This window comes from Phaseolus vulgaris, chromosome 3 (assembly GCF_051622355.1).
Source record: "Phaseolus vulgaris cultivar YP4 chromosome 3, ASM5162235v1, whole genome shotgun sequence".
Classification (NCBI taxonomy): Eukaryota; Viridiplantae; Streptophyta; class Magnoliopsida; order Fabales; family Fabaceae; genus Phaseolus; species Phaseolus vulgaris.
In genome coordinates, this window is record NC_143500.1 from 27,896,764 (window position 1) to 27,903,437 (window position 6,674).

Below are 6,674 nucleotides of genomic sequence, written 5' to 3' on the forward strand. Positions count from 1 at the left end.
CTTTGCCTTTTTGGGCAATGGTGGGGCAAGCGACGCCTTCATGAGGAAGACTCCTCGCAGATACGAAGGCCAAGCCAGTTTCTGAGTGAAGAGACCAAGAGAAGGGTAGGCAATACGACTTAGAAAGAAAGAATAAGAGAAGAAGTCACGTGCTACCTAAAGAGTTAAAGGTGAAACGATGAAGAAATGTATCGAGGGAAACGCATTCGATGTAGTAAAGAAGACAGAAACAGATAAAAAGTGCAAAAGAAGTTAAAGCAAACAAGGAGGTAAGGATAAAAGTCGAATAAGTATTTAAACGAGGGCCAATTGTCAGAGTTACGAATAAATTCAAATGTATAAGCACAAGTTACAGGGAAAGGGTTCAAGATATGCATGAGTTCACTCCCCAAGGTCGAGGGGGACAACCTTCCCATCGACAATATGGCTGAAAGGGCTGCCGTTGGAGGTGTCAATCCCCGGGTTTTCGCAGGCGGCTTGAGCTAGGGCCTCCTTGAAACCCACTGCAAAGGTATCAGCCATATCGTCGATAATTTTCCCTTTGGCCTACTCCAGTTTTTTGATGGTGGAATCTTGAATTTCCCTCTCCGCAATAAGCTCTTTCTTGGCTCTCTCCAGCTCCTCGATCGCGGAGTCCCTAAAGGCTAGCTGCTTCTCAAGAACCTCCTTCTCCACCTGGAGCCTGTTCAATTCAGTCCGAAACTGGCCATGCTCAGTTTGGAGAAGGTTGAGCTTTTCCATCTGTTCAGCTAGCTCCCACCTCGGTCTTCTCCAGCGATTGCTCCCGGGCAGCGCATTGATCAACAAGTCGTTTCTGTTGTGCCTCGGAAGCTCGCATCGCCGCTTTAAGAGCTACGATTTTGGATTGGAGAGACGCCACCTGTGCAAGGAGCTCAGTGTCAACCTGCCCTACATCATGTAGCCGTTTGCAGGCTTCCGCATTGGCCTCTCGAGCACTTCTCAAAGAGGCTTTATAAACCTCCTCTTGGCACGCCCAGCTGCGGCACAGGCTCTCCTTTTCTTCCTTCAAGGTAGCCACTTCCTGTCGGAGAGTTTGGAGGGTGCGTGCCTCGTCAGTCTTGGACTTTGCTTGGGCGCGCCACTCAAGGGCGACGGCCAAGAAGGCCCCCAGATAGTAAGGCATGCCTTCTGACCGTGGCACTTCGGAAGACTCCCCTGGTGACAGCCTCTCATTGAAACCCCTCATCAGCTGCAATGGGAGGGGGAATCACTATAAGCTCTGGGGCAGGTGTTGGGGCGGTTGGTGTTGGAGTTGGTGTTGGTATTGGTGGTAATGGAACAGACTCCACCACCACCTCTTCTTGGACTGTTAGTGGCGAGGGAGATGGCAAGGGGGACGTGGCACTGGGAGGGTTGTTCATCAAAGACCCCCCATGTGAAGGCGAAGGGGAGCGTGAGTAAACAATACGGTTCGTCCTCCTCCTCTTATAGGCAGGTCCCACATCCGAGTCTTCATCCTCGGAGGAAATGGTGAGCACCCTCTTGCCTTTGTCAAGGGGGGCTGTAGGAGGAGTCTCAGCTACAGCCAGTGGGACTGCAGCAATGGGAGGGGGTGATTTGGGTGTTGGGAGGGTGAGAAGAGAGTTTGGTGTTTGTAGGGAATGGGGAGAGCTGGGTGTTTCAGCAGCATGGGGTAGTGGAGATGGTAGCAACAAGTTGGACTGAATAGGGGAGGTGCTGGAGGCGCCACCCTTTGCCTCAAAACGGGCCTTCAAAGACTTGGCCAGTTCAATTCGCGTGGCGGAATCCATCACTGACGCTGCACCAAACAAATCAAGCAACAAAGGTTAGGGCTGATATTAACGCGGAAATTTGGAGTACAGAATATCAATTATACTATTAAGGCAAATTTGTGGATCAACAACAAGTATAGAAATTAAAAACAGTCAAGCATCGCATGCATGAGTCATAGAAAGCACGATTAAGAGGCAAGGATAGGGAGGACAAAGAAAGGGGGAAGTTTCCCTACCAAAGTATGAAAACAAGGTGCGTGCATTGAACTCACAAGCTATGAGCTTCAACGTGCTGAAAACGATCTTCAGGCCAACCAAGGCCTCGCACACCCCCCTGTCAGAGGAAGATAGCTCGTCCAAAGATTTGGGTTTAACCAGTTTGGGCTTTTCCGTCCAATACAGGGGGAACCCATCAAGAGCTGTGGGGTTGCGCTTGTTCGCACACACCCTGAAAAAGAGGCCTTTCCAACCCTTGAAGGAGTTCTGGAAGAGGGTTAGGAGGATTCTTCCGGCAATTCCAGAGAAGCTTACCCAGAGGCTCTTCCCCTGCTTCTTCACTTCAAAGAAATGAAGGAAAACGTCCACTGAAGGTAGGACGCCCAGGTGCCCACATAGAATTTGAAAAGCCCTGACGAAGGCCCAGCCGTTGGGGTGTAGCTGGGCAGGGGTTGTGTTAATCTCGGTGAGTAACTCCCTCTCAAAGGACGTGAAGGGAAGGCGCACACCAACGCGCTTGAAAACCGCTTGGTACATGAAGATGAAGGGTTTCCTGCCATTAAACTGGTTGTCCACACAGACTGGTTCCCCAGGGGTGCCATGGCGAACAGAGATGTGGGAGTCGTGGGTGCTACAGAAGGCGTTAAAATTGTATAAATGTGGGTCACCCTGATGCTTCACCATGTCTTCTACGGTGGTTAGGCTGGTGCATTCAGCCAAGAGCTCATCTGGGGCCCAGGGGTACTGATCCTTATAGTCGACCTTTGGGGGAGGATTGGGCGTTGTTTTTGTACGCGCCATAGTTTGATGAGAAGAGTTGAAGAATGAAGAAGAGGAAGGGTTCAACGAATGAGGTTAAGATAGAAAGGTGAAGAGAAACCCTAGAAAAACCCTACCCACGCGAGAGATCCAGAAAAGAGGGAAGAACGAGAAAGCAGAGGAAAGGGGAAGAACACAGAGATACAGAAGAAATAAACAGGCCCAGGCAGTTATGAATTCAATACAGTAAAGTGCAAGGGGAATCGGAGTAGAAAAACCATACCTCTAGTGATTTGGAAATGGAAAGGGACGACCTTATTGAACGAAGAGGGGAGGGATCGCGGGAGCTTCAAAGAAAAGAAGAATGAACACTGGAGAAGAGCGCAAGAGAGAATAGAACAGTAGTTGAAGCGCGGGATTTCAAAGACTTAAACGTTACGACTGAAGTTCAAGAGGCACTGGATTAGGACCGTGCGATTGAGCCACGTGTCGAGAGATTAAGCGCTAACTTGAAGGGCAAGAGGCACCAAGCGCTGGCCATACGATCGAGCCACGTGTTAAGAGATTAGAGCATGACCCAAAGCGTCACTTTTCCCGCTCAGAGAATGTTACGTCGTCAGACGCTCAGGAAGTGTCACATCCACTGCTCAAGGGAATGTCACGTCAGCCGCTCAAGGGAATGTCACGCCAGCCACTCAGGAAATGCCACGTCATCAGAGTGCCGCGTGGACAATAGGGCGAGGCCTTAGTCTTTTTGCTGAAAACAAGTATCAGCTGAAGACTAGGGGCTTGTGTACCGTCCCGTCCCCGGGCGTTGACCAAAGTCAAAGTCAAAGTCAACGTATAGTGGGTGATGTGAATGTAACTATAAGAACACATGATTCTTGACATTCTTAGGAACAACTTGAGCTGGATTTGAAAGGCACTTTACTTTAGAATTGGATCAATGTTCTAAATTCAAGAACACTCAGGAAATGCCACGTCATCAGAGTGCCACGTGGACAATAGGGCGAGGCCTTAGTCTTTTTGCTGAAAACAAGTATCAGCTGAAGACTAGGGGCTTGTGTACCGTCCCGTCCCCGGGCGTTGACCAAAGTCAAAGTCAACGTATAGTGGGTGATGTGAATGTAACTACAAGAACACATGATTCTTGACATTCTTAGGAACAACTTGAGCTGGATTTGAAAGGCACTTTACTTTAGAATTGGATCAATGTTCTAAATTCAAGAACTCACCAAAACTTAGCACCAACCAAGACTCATATGGAAGTCCATGTATTGTCAAATTGAACCAAAACACAAGGAAAGAAGAACAAGAATTAAAACTGGACAGAATTTAAAGGCTAGCTACTGAACCAAACAGAATTAAGAACACAAAGCTGGAAACACAAAATTAAACGGTAGAAAAAGAAGTAAAACTCTAGGAATCAAAACTACCGAATGGAAAATTGAAGAAAAGGGAAGAAGAACACTTATAGGAAGATGCTTGCTGGATTTTGAGGATTGGAAGAAGCCATTCACGCCACTTGGAACCTTGAACCAAGATAAGTGATGGAGTGCCACCACTTGAAGCTCACCATAGCTCACAAGATAAGGCAAAGAAGAAGAAGACTCAAAACTCACAATTTCTCTCCAAATTTGAGTATAGTCTCTCTACTATAAAATTCCAATCTGAATTGTACAAGCTAAGCACCTTTATTTATAGCCTAGAGGTGCTGAAAAATAGGTGGGAATTTTCAAATAAAACTCATTTGAAATTCCCAACAAAAACAAGTCACAAGGGAGGTGTGACCTTTTTCTACTATGACACCTCCTAAAAACTACACCTACACCCCCTACTAAGTCACATGGACAAAGTGACTCTCTCTAATACATTCACACCTATTTATTTAATATCCACACCTCCTACAAGAGTCATTCAAATGATGCTCTTTTATTTAATGCTTGGCCTTGCCCCTCATGGTTTGGACTTGGGCTTCTTGGGCTTGGGCCTTCTTGGGCTTGGGCTTGGACTTTGGGCTTGGGCCTCATCTTTTGCAAAGACTAATAAGAAGAACTTTAAATGCTTTGGCCCTTGTCCATTTCTTCTATTGATAACATCTTTTTTATTCTCATCATACTCCCCAAGTTGGAGAGAATTCGTCCACGAATTCAGTACTCCTGCATAAAACAAAGTCAGTGTGCAATTAGATAAGAGAATACAAGAAAAAATAGGCAAACATGACTTAGTACGTTGAAATGTTGGGAGTTTAGAAAAAGATGTCCTATACATAGCCCATGTTGGAAAAGATTGTTTAGAAATGATATTATTTCAAAAACTAGAAGGTATGAAAAAATCATCCTTAACATTCTTCATCCAATATGGTGTATAAGTAGGAACCTTGGGTAATGAACAAGACAAAGAAGAAGGATACCTTGTAGGCGTAGCACAAGTCAACAAAATTGAATTAGTTGAGAAGGTATTATGACTCGGTTTAGCATGTACTTCATTTGTTTTTTCATTTTCTCTTTTAGTTTCTTTGGGACTGGTCCTATATGCAGGGCTATTTGGTAAAGAAACCCCGAGCATGAAGTCTATTTGGTGTTCAATCCCTCTTAGAGGTGGTAAGCCTTTAGGAGGATCTTGAAACATATCTTCATATTCTTTTACCAAATTGTCCAAACATGTGGGACTATCCTTAGCCGACTCACATCCAATAGTCCTAGGAATAGCTAAAAAAATAGGCTTTTGAGTAACTATTACCTTTGTAACTTGTGTGGACATGAGAAGGCTTCTCTTGGAATTTTTTATATAATTTTCTTTCTCTCTCTTTTCTCTCATTTTAACTTGGTCCTCATGAACTTCCTTTTGAGAGAGAGACTTAAGAATGACTTTGTGCCCATGGAAGTTAAAAGACATTTTGTTGGTAAAGCCATCATGAAAAACTTTTCTATCAAATTGCCATGGCCTACCTAAAAGAATATGTGTGGCTTCCATTGGGACAACATCACACAAGATGTTATCAATAGAAGAAATGGACAAGGGCCAAAGCATTTAAAGTTCTTCTTATTAGTCTTTGCAAAAGATGAGGCCCAAGCCCAAGCCCAAGAAGGCCCAAGCCCAAGAAGCCCATGTCCAAACCATGAGGGGCAAGGCCAAGCATTAAATAAAAGAGCATCATTTGAATGACTCTTGTAGGAGGTGTGGATATTAAATAAATAGGTGTGAATGTATTAGAGAGAGTCACTTTGTCCATGTGACTTAGTAGGGGGTGTAGGTGTAGTTTTTAGGAGGTGTCATAGTAGAAAAAGGTCACACCTCCCTTGTGACTTGTTTTTGTTGGGAATTTCAAATGAGTTTTATTTGAAAATTCCCACCTATTTTTCAGCACCTCTAGGCTATAAATAAAGGTGCTTAGCTTGTACAATTCAGATTGGAATTTTATAGTAGAGAGACTATACTCAAATTTGGAGAGAAATTGTGAGTTTTGCGTCTTCTTCTTCTTTGCCTTATCTTGTGAGCTATGGTGAGCTTCAAGTGGTGGCACTCCATCACTTATCTTGGTTCAAGGTTCCAAGTGGCGTGAATGGCTTCTTCCAATCCTCAAAATCCAGCAAGCATCTTCCTATAAGTGTTCTTCTTCCCTTTTCTTCAATTTTCCATTCGGTAGTTTTGATTCCTAGAGTTTTACTTCTTTTTCTACCGTTTAATTTTGTGTTTCCAGCTTTGTGTTCTTAATTCTGTTTGGTTCAGTAGCTAGCCTTTAAATTCTGTCCAGTTTTAATTCTTGTTCTTCTTTCCTTGTGTTTTGGTTGAATTTGACAATACATGGACTTCCATATGAGTCTTGGTTGGTGCTAAGTTTTGGTGAGTTCTTGAATTTAGAACATTGATCCAATTCTAAAGTAAAGTGCCTTTCAAATCCAGCTCAATTTGTTCCTAAGAATGTCAAGAATCATGTGTTCT